This window comes from Trichoplusia ni, chromosome 24 (genome assembly GCF_003590095.1).
Source record: "Trichoplusia ni isolate ovarian cell line Hi5 chromosome 24, tn1, whole genome shotgun sequence".
NCBI classification, from domain to species: Eukaryota; Metazoa; Arthropoda; class Insecta; order Lepidoptera; family Noctuidae; genus Trichoplusia; species Trichoplusia ni.
The window spans coordinates 1840722-1855252 of record NC_039501.1 but is presented as its reverse complement, the minus strand read 5'-3'; the positions used below and the strand labels follow the sequence as shown (position 1 = coordinate 1855252).

Here is a 14531-nt window from a genome sequence, read left to right as displayed (position 1 = left end):
AAACAGTAACCATAAACTGACTAAATTATGAAAAATCGTAAGAATCTGACACCACAGGAAATTAAGCGATTCTCATAAAAGCAATAAGTAATAACGTTTTTAATTTCCTCTGTTTATTTACACTCGCAGTTTGTACAGGAGATGTTGCTTTACTAGCTTCTGAGGCCAAACCATCAAGTCTTCAAATAATATTGCAATTGAGGAAACGGGACGTCGCTCTACACATTATAGAGCGGCATCTCTCTTCCACAACAGCAGTAACGTTAGTTTTAGAGTTAGTGGTAGTTCAGATTTCTCCGACATCACTGGAGCGTGTTTAGAACGATTATACGCTCTGGCGGCCGTGAGTCACCAGCAACGGACTGTGAACAACCTGTCGGTACTAATGTCTTGTTAAATGCAGTATGATGGAAGATGGCTTGTTCCAAGAGTTATAACTACTACTGTTTGGTGTGAAAACGTATGGTAGATCTGATTGGAGTCAGTATTGATCCACGTTCTAGGTAGGTTTCGTTTACATTGGGAGATGCTTTACTCCAGTGCTGAACTATATTAATCGTGGAATGATTATAAAAAATGAGATACCACAGTCTCCAAATAATGAGCTTCTGTTTCTATCCAACGTTATTAATTTTAGATAAATATATAAAACAGGTGCTATTATTTATTGTAAACAAAAACCTATTCGTTTTATAGATTTTATGTCTAGTAATATATTTTATTCTGTTTCCAAATGACTGTATACAAATTGTTCATTGTTTGTTGTAACTAAGCACCTCGTAGCTCAAAACTATTTAATTTTGTACGTGTTCGGTTGGCGCTTAAAATGCAAATGAACACATGCGCTAGCGCAGCTCGCAGCCGGTGAATCATCGTGTGCAGTGCGCATGTTCTAACCAATGTTTTGGACACAAATATTTGCTTTTATATAAAAGGAATGTCGTGGTTTTTGGAAGTCATAATCGTTAGGAAGCAAACATGGCGTATTGCAAACTCAACGTAGAGTCATTATATGTAAAATCATTTTATGTAATCGAAAACTACCTCTTTGGACATGTATCCATATGTGTTCAAACATCAAAACAACACAGGAGCTCAACAACCATTTCAGAAATAAAATATGAACGCAACAATTTAATTAAAAAGAAGTCGCACCAATCGATGCACGTCCGTCACTAATGCTCGACTGCATATTTATATTATAATCATAAATAAGGTAACCACAAAAGATTAGACCGTATCTACGTTAAAGTTGGTGTTCGTAAAACGCTCGTCTTGTGGAAACGTGATTTGTTTGAATGTCAAATGAGTCATAAATATGTTTCTCGGACACGAGGCAAGCCCTCTCCATGTCTATACAGTCTGTGTGTTTAACCGACAGTTTCATATATATTAAATATAATGTTGGTATTTCGTTAGTTAATAATTTCGTGTGATTGCCTAACAGCTATCGGGATGACAAACCGATTGGATGATTGATTGGTATTGAAATCAACCCCCAATTTTCCTTTACTGTATTCTACAAATACAATAAAACTTATTCGTTAAATTATATACCTCGCTCGGAGTTGTCCGGTATTTTGTCCAATATTCTGTCTCAATTAAGCCCAGTTCTACTGTTAACACCAAAAAAAGAGTAACATCAAGACATTTAGACATTTTTACAAGAGCGAATATACTTAGCCTTGATGAGCCCATAACTTGACCAAATACATTGTGTTAAAGAAGCTAAAAAACAACGGAAACTATTCCCAAAAAGCCGGTTCCGAGCCTGTTCAGACACCATCTGCCGTTCCAATAAAAAATAAAACTGCCTTTGCCGAATTTTGTTAGTGCCTCACAAAACCTTATGAAACGCTGATGAATGTTTAAATTATTAAAGGATTTCATTCTAAAGGCTCTACAAAGTCAAAATATGTCACTTGGGACATCTTAAACATAAAATAAATTAACAAATTAATTTTAGACATTAATCAAAATTCGTCAAATACAACAATTTCATAGTTGTTATCTTCTGTATCACGTGCGGAGTTTTCTTTCTGGCACCCCCTTTGCCCCACCGAATGCTGATAACCAAGCGGAGCGGCGCAGGCGCAGCGCTGCCACCTCAGTCTCCTCCCAGCCACCGCGCGGAGCGGACGTATCGCCCCCTATCGTTTTACAAACAATTAAAATCTCAGTGATGTGACAAGTTAACGTGAAATGTGTTTGTGATAGTGATTAATTGTTTCAAACTGATTATTACTTCAGTTTGGCTAATGTGATATAAGGTGGAGTTTTTATCTGTGCACGGATCAAGCCGATACCGTTGCGTCGCGCTTCGGTGATTCGGTTAATAACTCGTGGATCTACAGTGCTTGTGTTATAGTGGCTTTGCTAAGATTTAACGCCGTGAAAAGGTCACTTACCTTGATCGGACATTGAAAAAAGTTGTCATACATTAAGTCTAGACTTAATCTCGCTATTGGTCGTTTCTCTTTTAATTTCGTCCCCAAACAGGTTGTCATGTTGCTAGTCTTTTTTCTGGTGTTTTATTTCGTGTTTTCTTTTTCATCATTAAAACTAGTTTTGGCCATGTCTGTCGTGTTGAGTCACTTTGGTGCGATTATAATTTTATCAGTAATATCAAAGGCTGATTAGGTTGATACGTAGAATTACAGACGACTGTCATATCTATTGTTTCTACAATAGCTCAGTCGTGAAAGGTTAGGAGATGCGAGACATTGTCCTAGATTCATCCATCGTCAAAATTAATAAACTTTCATTTGTGCGAAAAAGACGATAGGTTCTTTCTCTCATTATTTTCACGCTTGATAGACGCTCTGGTGGCGGTGGAGCGGGTTTTTGTTTCGGCCGAGTGAAACGGCGGCAATTGGACCTTGATATCCGGAGTTGCAACAGAATACAATTGGCTTTGGTGTGCGGTGCAAGTTAGGGACTAGAAGTACTATGGATTACCATAATTGTGTCAACTGCGATAGAACAGACTCCCAACAATCTTTTAATGGAACAAACATTTCCGTCTATACGATAGCCAAGTACCCAAATTGTTTTTTGCGTATGAAACCTTCCGGCCTAGCAAGGTGCTCTCAATTGAAAACCACGGACATTGTTCCACTAGTGGTACCCGGTAACTCCATACCGGTTTCATATTTCACCATTACTAATTACATGACCTCAAGTATAAGCGGAAGAGTACAATGAAAAGCATCCGTGACGTTCTAATCTGTTCACATGCAAACTAATTAGTAACAAACCAATCGGGGAAACGAGGAAACCTAACTAGAACACTATTTGTTCTGAAACTTGCATTCTGACCGTCCTCGCTTCCCGGTGCGAACTCGATAGTCACGCTGAACACATTTGTGAAATTACAACGACCTACTTCTATAGTGTAACTACCGCCTAATGATATGAAAAGTGATTTTTGAAGTTTCTTTTTTTGACTTTTAATGACTCGGTTCAATGTCCGCTTTTGTGAATTTGAAGGCTAATCGTCACGGTCCGTTCATTTTTGGGGTAAATGGGTTTCGAACGCAAGTGAATGTTTTGTACGAACTTTTGTTGCTGCATATTTATATTTTATTTTACTTTTACGTGGTCTGGTTATCCAGCACTTGAAATGAGCCTTTAAAAACGCCTTTTAATCATATTAATATCTTCTTTCTGTCACTACATCAATTTGAGTAGAGTTTGGAATCTGTCGTATGTATTGCACATAAGTTGTCAGTAAATGCATGTTTTCCTTGTAACGATATAAAACTGTTCTTTATTGCCATTTATTTAACTAGCCCGCTACCGCCTCTGATCCAAAATTTCAACTTTTATACTGTCAAGGTCTAGAACGGATTTACTTATCTGCTCGGCTGCTCTACATTATTTCATTCTCTGTATATTGTTTCAAGTATAATTTTAACTTGTTATACCTTAATGCACAGTAATCATTTGTATTACTACACTGTAATAACAAAACTAGAATGAGCAAATGAATGTGCATTCCATCTGTACAATGTTTTACATTGATTTTATTACATTCATGTATTTTATGTAAAGATCATGTTAATTGATGTTATTTATGCAATCTACGTTTATTAATAGATAACTATTCTTGTTTATGCTTTTGATTAGACCTAGTGAATCTTAAGTATTTAAATCCTATGTCTTTATAAAATCAAGTAATGTTTAATTCCCATTGAAAACAATACTGAAAATAAACTCGAAAACAATCAGTTTACAACAACTTTCGATATTTTGTAGACACCTGCAATAGTAAATACTCTTTAGATAGCTTTCAAGATAGGACAAACCATTTAATATCATACAAACTGCAAAGCTAAGTTGTACCGTTGTCTAACCTGGTGTAGATGTTTTTGTTGTGAGATACCTGTGACCATTAAAGTAATAGTTGTTTCTAGGTAGACAACTAAATCTTTCCGGTATCTCTACAGTTTATCCTCACACTTTATAGTCTAGACTTAAACTTAAAATGAGTTCTCACAGACCAGACGAATACAGATGCGACTTGGATTGTGTGTTGTTAATGTTTTAACTACTGTGTTCAAAAACACTTAGACCTTTATTCAAGCGATGCAAGTCTACGACTCTTAATTATTTCAGTTTCTTAGCGACTGCTTTCATTCCATGGTGTGCATTTCGGGTGGCCATGTCCAGCACTGGACAAATATAGCCTGATGATGATGATGATGACACTCGTATCAACATGATTTGTAGAACGGGATACAGAGCAAAGCATTGCTTCGCGTATAGTTTTTAAAGAAACGTGTGTCTTCACGGATATAAAGCTTTATCAGCCGCCGCCGAACGATTCGCATGAAGCAACGCCATTGGTGTGAAAATACCGGCTCTTATCTTTCAGTTAAAGAGCCCGTTATCAGATTAGAATGATAACTCAACTTATAATAATAGCATGGAAATGTTTGGAGAATATGATGTCATTCTTTTTCTTCAAGAATGTATTTATAGATAGTTTTCGTGCCCTTGTTTTGTAGTAATGTTGATTGTAGAGGAACTTGAAGCTATTTTGAATGGACTAAATTGTGTTTAAGTTGACATGAGTTATCGTAATCTTCGATGGTATATGGAAAGAGTCGCTTCAGACATATTTCACAAGGCTGTATGTCTCAAGCAATAACAAGGCCTATTAACAGCTTTCGATGTCAATAATTACACTTGTGATATATTTGTAAGTTGTTTCTGCTCACCTCTTTTTTCTTCTAGATTGCTCTCTCATATTTATATATACATTTAGTTCTAATCTATCCAACATTAGCGGAACCTATAATGTTAATACTATAAATCCACAAAGGTTTATCATAGAGAGGTAATTAGACAAACTTTAATGAACTATAACGTGTTTCTAATCGATTCTCGATCACAATACGTTACTGTCTCGATCGCTGCCAGTTATCACGTGTAACAGCTGCTGTTATTCCGGCTAGTTGCCATCGACTCTATTGTTCCGATACTAGATAACGCAAACGTGACACGACTCGTTTCACGTATGTATCTGTATTCAATAGATATGTTATACTAAGTCTGTGTTCAAACTTTTATGGTACAGACTAACTGATCCCGTGTTTAATATGTCTTGTAAAATTAAGTGTTTAGATGTCATGATGATTGCAGAATTTCCGTAAGCCAGCTCAGTTTGTTTGATACTGCTCGTTGGTCTAGTGATTAAAAGCTTTGCTTAGTTTGAAAATAGATGGCGTTGTTTGAAAGTTGTGGAATTTTATTATAACAAAGTACGTACACTTTTACTCAAAAGAAGTCATTCTTGGCGCTTCGTATATAAAATAGACAATAAGCGATATCTACCAACTCAAATTCCTTTATTAATTATATAAATATCCTGAAATCCAAGGTAGTCAAAAACAAGCCTTCATTAGGTCTTAGGTTTAATCGATAGTAAGTTAATTAGCCGAGTTATAATCCGGTGCGGTCCGTCTAACGAATTTGTTAGTGCTTAGTCGACTGGACTCGTTAAGGGCGAGGCCGACCGAGGGCTAGCTGGCTAAAACGTTGTTTACAATGTAATAAAGGTACCTATTATTATGTAGATACAGGTGTACTTGATGGTGAAAAGTTATATTCAACAGTTTTCCCGTGCATTCTCCGGATCGCCCGGTCAATATCGTTCTCAATAGGAAGTCGGTAATGGTAATCAGATGAGGCGGTGATATCTCGATTCAAACTAAGGTTTATTGACATTTATTTTGTCTATTGTCCTATTTCAAATTATTGTTGATATTGCAATATTTCTCGCGATTGTATTTAATAGACTTAACTGCACATACAGTCTCGTCTAAATCGTATTATGATGTCCGTAGCTGCAATTTCATATCCCGCCTTTTAAAAATAGCCTTTATTTCTTGATTAATAAGTTGCAATATCGAGACAAATTGTTTCCCGTGCTACATTTAAAGTAAAATGGTGCAATGCAGTTGTGTCATTGACTGTTTTTTGCCCGTTGACCGTGTATAACTCTGTTGAGTTGCCTTCGTTTGAATTATTTCTCTAACAAATTATATTAAGGTAAATTAGATTTGTACTAAAATGTAGGCAAGCGGTCATGAAAATGCTATTAAAACATACTAAAGATATTAAATTCTCAAGTGTCAGAATTGTATTTGTACTCGCAAGTCGAAATCCGGTATTGTAAACCACAAACACATTTACCGAAACTTATATAAACATTTTAATGTACTAAAAATAAATAAAGAGACTGGATATTGACAAGTATTCGACCTCTACGCCGGGTCGCCGCGACCTTAGCACCGATAACCAAGCTATTTGACAAATAGACCAGCAATTAATTTAATTACTTCATCTTTAAACGGTCACTTATAACACACAAAATGCCATTTCTTCACAAGAGTTGCCTTTTAACTTTAGACCTAAATCTTATTATTATCATCAGCCATAAGTGGTTAGGTACTGCGGGACAAAGGCCCTCCATAATGGAACCATCCGTAGATCGAAAAGCGAAATCATCTGTGATTAGCCATGACATAAAGTATCTTAACATAGGCCAAAATTAAACAATGATGGCCTTAATTTTGTTGAAAGTTGAGTCTGTCTCACTGCCGGACCAAGGTTTCCCTGAACTCTTTCCACAATCTCTATCCTGGGCCACTTCGAACCAGCTCATGCGGAAATGAATGAATCGCTATTTCTTTCTAATTACTAAGCACCTAATTACATGACTCCGATGCCAATAAGTCGTATGTAACAAATCCTTATTAAATATGATTATTAGTTTCAAGTTTAAGTCGCAAAAACTCTCTCTTTATCCTCTTATCTTTATCATAATAATTCGGTTCGTTAACTGAGCTATTAAGAGGATTGACCTTTTATCAGTGCACGTGTCAACTATCGTGTTTTGGTTCACGCTGTCATCTCGCGATGATCCACGTCAAGGTGGTCTTGGTGATCATTAGCTAGAACTTGTGTGTCTACGAGGAAATGTAATGGATTAATGAGAACGTACTGGAATAACTAGAAATATCGAAGTGTCTATCGATAGAGCACAGAAGACAGAGTGCTCTCCAATGACGAGTTTGATGCCCAAAATGGCCTTTTAGTAGAACGATTACACAAGTACACAGCCCCTTACGTTGTTCTAAGTCATGTAGAGCGCCTTCAAAACTGTAACAATTTTACTTAATGAGGTGGTTCCTGAAGTACATACCTTACATAGTTGATATAAATAACAAGATCGTTTTATTCTTCAATTAAATCTGGTAACCATAGCAACCGTTCTACAGACCTCAATTAATGGACAACAACTACAAGTCTAATTAGTTACGTCATACATCAGTTCGCAAAAACCGAGCAGCGTGATCACATTAGTATGCGACGCGCTTCCATACGATATTAATTAAACAGACGTATAATAACCGGTCGCTCTTGTGCCAGTTTGTCTTCAAATACACATTAGCATATGACTATTGTTTTTGTACTTTATTTTATGGGTTATGTACACAATTCTCGTGTAATAAGTTGTGATACGTAAGTATTTGTTGAGTAAGGAAAGGGTTTAAGGCGAATTAACGTTGCTTCTTAACGTCAATTGTAATGAAACGCAAGAGGGATGTTTAACACTATAAAAAGTTTTGCTGTTTTCTTAATAATGTTACTTTGAAGTACACGTAGTTTTCTTACAAAAAATGTCTGTCAGGTGTCGGAAAACAAAAGCATTGGCGACCAAAAGTCTGCTTCTACATTTTGGCAAGGAAATATTACTTAACGAAATTCAACGCTCATAGATCAGGAAGTAGCATCACTGTTATATAAATGAGGTTTAGTATGTATAATATAAAAATAATGAGGTTTAATACTTTAAAGATATTAATAAGATCAGCAATTTCGTACACTTTCAAAAGTTTACGTATACGGTAAATGTAAATTACGTTTACGAAATGTATCTCGTCAGTGTAATGCATCAGATTCGTGTTAAACCGGCCAAGGCGACTGCGATTGTGTGCCGTGACGCTGCGAAATTACCTGTAATTGTGGAAATCATGAAAAATATAAGATATGAGTTATTGTAGATGATGTGTTCTTTGTTTGTGAATAAAAGTATGAAATAGAGTTGCTGCTCTGTTCTCAGTTATTTATGATAGAAGTTGCCTGAATTGAATGTCTTGTTCATCGTCCATTAGTTCCCATTTTGTTCATCATTACGTAAGAATTTTCGTAAGAAATGCAATATCCACAAAATAACGTGACTAATGGGGAATATGCATGATTTTTTTTTTATTTTTTATATGTTTCTACTAGTTATTACATTACCAAACATACAAATATCACGTCCAAAATATAAACTATTATGCAAAAAATTAAATATTAAAATCGCGATCAATTTAAACGCGGCCATTTTGGCGCGCTTGCTCGTGACGTCACCATTACACGAGTTCGATGTCAACAGCAAAGTGATTGGTTTACAAAATTACCAAAAAATAAATAAAGTGAGTGAATATCGACTTAATTACCATGGAAAAGCACAAAAAACCATATTATAAATATTGTGTCGTTCCTATGTGTCCAAATAACATCAACACTGCACCTGACAAAGTGTATTTCCTTATGCCGAAAGGTGAAAATCTAAGGAAAAAGTGGTGCAAGGCGATGAGAAGAGACAATGTATCGTGTTTGAGCTGTTTATACTGTTGTGAAGATCATTTCAATGTAAGTAAGGATATCAAAAAAGTAAAATACATGTCATATACAAATCATTCTTTCTTTTACCTACCTACTTGTTTTGTTTACAAACCTCTACAAAACATAACCTAGTTTACAAAAAGTTGTAAAGATATTATTAAAAATTCTTATTCGATATTCTAAATTTATCTTTATGTATGTATAAGTATTATTCATGAATAAAAACATCTGGATTTGAAGCGAAATACGTGGCCATCATAAACACGTCGATTTTCGGAAGATTATCCGACTGCGCTTTTACGAAACCGGTTTCAGTCATTCTCTAAGTCCTTCTTCACAATTAATTAATATTTTGAACACATAAAACTATTAACTTAAGATAAAAAAACAGCGACACAATACAATAACAATTATTCCTCCAAAAAGAAACCATACAAATAGCTTGTTGACAGCAGACGTCTCGTGTAAAACTGACGTCACGTTTTGTTCCACCAATAGTGTTGCGTTTCGAAAATTTGCGCGGTAATTTCAAAACAGCCACTTTTTGATGATTAAAATTCATTATTAAATTAAAATAAATTCTAAAAATAATTGTATAGTGTGTTTTCAGTAGCAATAAATATTACAAAAAAAAATATTTTGTCCATATTTAAGTCACGTGCATATTCCCCATTAATAGTGACTTTTCAAAAGCATTCCAAAGAAGATTATGACCAGTGTCTTAATTTGTGTTTTTAAAATGCTTAGTTTAAAAATTGTTTGTTTTTAAAATCTCTCTGGTCTCCCATGAATAATCTCTAACTCTTATCGCAGCATCACTAGAAGCAAACTTTTAAATTGACAGATATCAGAGATTGCATATGATATGAGATGATAAAATTTGAAGAAAAGATAGTTACAGCGTATAGTAAATAACCTTTTGTACTCAAGCATAAACTTTACTTGGCATCAAAACTTTTTGAAGTTATTTATTCACACGTCCATGAATGGTATTGTAAAGATATCGAACAAATAAAATAGCAAAATAATAAAAGCCCTATTTATTCAGCAAATAAAAATATATAAAAGTGTTTATGTCTGTTTATTGACATGTAAATGTACAGCTAATGTCAGTTTATGAGCAAGATGATATTTAGATGACCAAAGGCAAACATTTTGAACTTCCTTGTACTGTCATATTCGGCTACTTTTTTACTCAAGATATTTCACCGTTTTAGTAACCAAATACAGAGTAATAAATGGCTCTGAATACTCAGATATATCTATATAAGGTACATTCTCTGTAAAGCAAATTGTGCATTTGGTGTTTACTTTACGTTTTCAAAAAAATAAGTTTTCATGTCTTGAAAATGCAATCTATTTACATTATTATTTGCGTATTCTTTGCGTAACATCCATTATCAAGCGTATCAGATGTAACAAGTGCAGGCTAGGTCACCACTGCAGGTGCCTGGCAACCTTGATCGACACAATTGATCGTAGATTTATACGTATTAGTTGTATTGTTTATTGTTTCGAAGTACTTCGTGTAGTTACGACCTCTGGCAATGTAACAGGAATTAATGAACAATTTTTTTTATTCCGTGGTACCTACTTACGTGATTGATTCACCTAGGCGGTAGTCATATTAATTGTATCATCATAGCCCAGGTTTATGTTTAGTAAAGAGTTTATATTCTCCAAAAACACAATAAGCTCGGTGACGTTGTTACCTACGATCCGCATATTGTTATTCCTCCGGATGAAAGTATATGTTTGGACATTTAAAAGGTATTAATAATCTTTATCTTGCCAATTTAATAAACTTAAACAGAGATAATAAAGTCACGTTTAAAACACAAAACGTGTTTGTTGATTATAATAAAGATATAACGTAATAACAAAATGATTTATAATTATGTATGTCAAACAAATTTGGTATTCAGTTCTAATTTAGTCCTCATAACAAATGATACGCGTGCCAAATTATTGTTTTTAGACCTAATGTGTTTATAATGGCAATAATAATTCATTATAATTAATAAGCGACACGAGCTCCCGGCCTAAAACATCATACTTTTAATGTTTAGTAATAAATTATTACATTCTACACTCAGTTAAGTGTTATTATCGTAACTGTCAAATAAAATAGATTGTCGAGGTATTTTAATTAGGACACGCCCACTCAGCACCATCTATGGACCCATTTTGGAATTACATGCCTATCATAATTCATTTATTTAAGACACAAGCAATTTTAGGAGATTCAACATTAACATGATGTAGTGTTTTCCGATTCTAAATATTTATATTCGAATCGATATTCAACATCATAAATTCGTAACGATTCGGCTTAAAATAGAGAAATACTAAAAACAACATTTTTGTCACGATTTATCTAAAGTTATATTTAGGCAGAGCTAATAAAAAATGTATTGTTAGCAACAAAACTTGGCATTTACCTAAAACGTGTTAGATCTTATTCACGATAACGTACTTTGGTAATGTAATAATTAGCACCTGAATCTTATTTACCATATGGTAACATAATCGTTCTCATAAATCGTGACTATTTTTGATGATTAAATTTGATAAGATTACAAACGCTTGTAACTAGATTCATTAATGTCGCGTGATTTACGTAACTTTAAATTTTACCAGGATGCTTAGCGTTTTTAGATAATGATTGATAGTCTCCTTGCTGTTATCATGGCATGTTTGCTGGTCCAGACTTGACGAGGAAGAAGACCGAGGGTTGTGTTACAACTTCATAGAAGCTTAGGCAAACCTATTATTGAGGTTTTTTTAAAAACGTAAATAAATAAAAAATGATGAACACAAGCTAGGTTATAAGTTTATGTCGTATGATAAGGTTAATCGTCTCTCGAGAATGATAGTCCGCGTTTCCTTAGTGTTATTGGCTTTTCCTAAAGACAAAATATTTGATACTTGGATAAATGATTTTTACCTAAAATAAAATAATTTAGAAATTAAATGCCTTTAAATCATGTATCAAGTGTTTTTTCACGCACCTATCTCCCAGGCCTCTAGCACCAGCCAAGGTCTATTTGTCTAGATTTATATATAGCTGACAGTATATATAGTTTCAGTTATTAGACAAACAAGTACAGAGTGTACATTGGTACGTTATCTCGTGTGATAACACTCGCCTGATAACGATAGCTAGCAAATTGATTTCTTATAATTATGTGAGCTCATTGAGATATAAAACAAAATATGATATTGTGGCGTTATTTATTTTATCGTGTACACTATACAAGTTTAGTCATTTTATGTAGGTAATTAGCCATATTATTTTGATGTGTCACTTGAGAATTGTTGTCTGCTGACGGACGTTTCAAAACGATTAAATTCTATAGATTTACCATGTATAGCTGCAATCAATATTTAGTCGGCACCAGTAGAGTTAAATACTAAACGATCTTTCTCATTTCATTAATCGTTTTGGTATTAATAACGTAAACTTTATGATTAGTCTAGACTTATGTATTTAAACCACACCACATGTTCAAATGTGTCCTTAGTCGTAGTTAATATTGTTTTCACATAAATTGTCGACCTGAAACTTAAAATTTAATACATAACGCAACTAGAAAGTTGGCGTATATAGGATATGAACACGCCCAACCATGTTTATCCTGAGTCAAGCACATTATCTGTGTTGACATAAGAAATAGTGTCACTCGCGAATTATCTACAAGGAAATTCTGCAATTGTTATCTGTGTACCGCTAGTGCTGATAAAACGCACCGGCTTTCCACGCATTCGTTTGTGCACACGGAACATATGATAACATTTAGAAATGTTTGTTGTACGTTATTGTTATTTTTTTATTCGAGGACGCAAAAACGACGAGTTGTTGGGTGTGTTGCTTTTAAGGATTCAGGGAATAGGTCCAAGAAACCTCCATAAACTGACAATGTACATATTTTTATTAAAGGTATAAAAGGGCTTGCCTATTAAAATACTATGTCGAGGTCGAGGTTTTAAAATCTTTAATGAGCCCTTGTTATTAGTGCGTAGAGGTCTAGAAGAAGTATTCAAGCATGACGCTGACTAAAAGCCGCTGTTAGATTTCACGCTGTCTTTACCATTGAGAATGTCATACATTTTATACATGATAGTTTACAATCCTAATAATGTAAGTATACGTAGGTTGAAAATGCAAGTAAGGCACTTTATTACGTAATAGACACTAATGATTTTATTTTATTATTGCTTAATAGTCAGAAGTGACGAAATTTTACCACATAATAAACATATCCAACTGACAGACTATGTAAATATTGTTAACACAAATATTTGCTATCACGTCGTAATATGATTGTCATAACACGTTAAACCCACTTTCCTATATCATTTTAGAGTCAAGTTTGTCTGTTCGTAAAGACAACTTGTATTTGTTTTAAAGTTGTTAATAAAACATGTCCCCATTTAACGAATTAAATGACATTTGATACATGTTTATGTAATGATATATCCTACTTACAGAATACATAATTTCATTGTTCTTTATCATTTGGAATGTGTAAAAAAAGTTATATTTCTTACAATACAAGCACACTATTCCCACGCTACTATTAGATTAAAAAGAATAATTCACTATTCATCCCTTATTTTTAAAAAGCCGTCAAAACATAGTTCAATATGTAAGCCTCCCAATACCGTCAATAGATTTTCGCATTCAAAGCATTCGAATCCGTGGGTTTAGTCGCCGTTATCTCCAACATTCTTCGTAAAGGCTACGACTTTGACAGAGACCAAAGAGCAGGCATTGTCCTCTACTGTTGCCGTTCGATCTTCCGTTTAGATATACTTATGCGAAAGTCGAGCTATTGTCTGTGTGTTTCACGCGAATAGTGTTGGATTTACTTTAGTGCTTTTACGACTGTCTTCAATATCATTTCTATTGATGGATTTCGCTACTGTACCTACAAGACAGTATTTTGCACGAATCCTCCATACCATATACGTGATAAAACTATGGATAAATAGGTTTTTGAAAATGATCGTTAGTATAGTAACCTTTTGCTTAAATTCAAGTCTAAAATGTTGTATTTCAAGCCAATGAAAATAGGTTTTTGAACGATGTTTTAAATAGTTATTTCTAGCTAATGGTTGATGCTTTGGAATCAATTTGATTTATCAATCATCGCCGAATCGATATAAGGATTTAATTTATCAATTAATTACCGTTATGTTGAAATTAATTAATTTTCATTCCCACGGCATTGGTTGTACGAAATATATAGATGTTTAAATTATTATTTTGTACGTTTGTGAAACAAGCTGTTTGGCTGTTACTGTTATACAAGCACTTAAACTTTAAATATATAGATGCCTACCTA

The 14531-nt window shown here is 34.3% G+C and overlaps 2 protein-coding genes across 14 annotated transcripts in view; both read left to right on the top strand.

Annotated features, from left to right (window-relative positions):
• Positions 1-14531, top strand: part of LOC113505160 (MAP/microtubule affinity-regulating kinase 3-like) — a 190263-nt gene that overhangs the window by 96492 nt on the left and 79240 nt on the right. For 4 of the 13 annotated variants that reach the window (XM_026887726.1, XM_026887724.1, XM_026887729.1 and 1 more), the window contains exon 1: positions 684-2399. The exons of 1 other annotated variant lie outside the window; for it this stretch is intronic. The gene's annotated coding sequence lies outside the window, so the exon portion shown is untranslated. Of the gene's footprint in view, positions 1-683; positions 2400-14531 lie in introns of those variants that run through there. 8 more of the 13 variants (XM_026887732.1, XM_026887730.1, XM_026887725.1 and 5 more) reach the window with 4 other exon arrangements.
• LOC113505161 overlaps positions 1-14531 on the top strand; it is an 86610-nt gene that overhangs the window by 58553 nt on the left and 13526 nt on the right. The gene's annotated exons all lie outside the window — the stretch shown is intronic.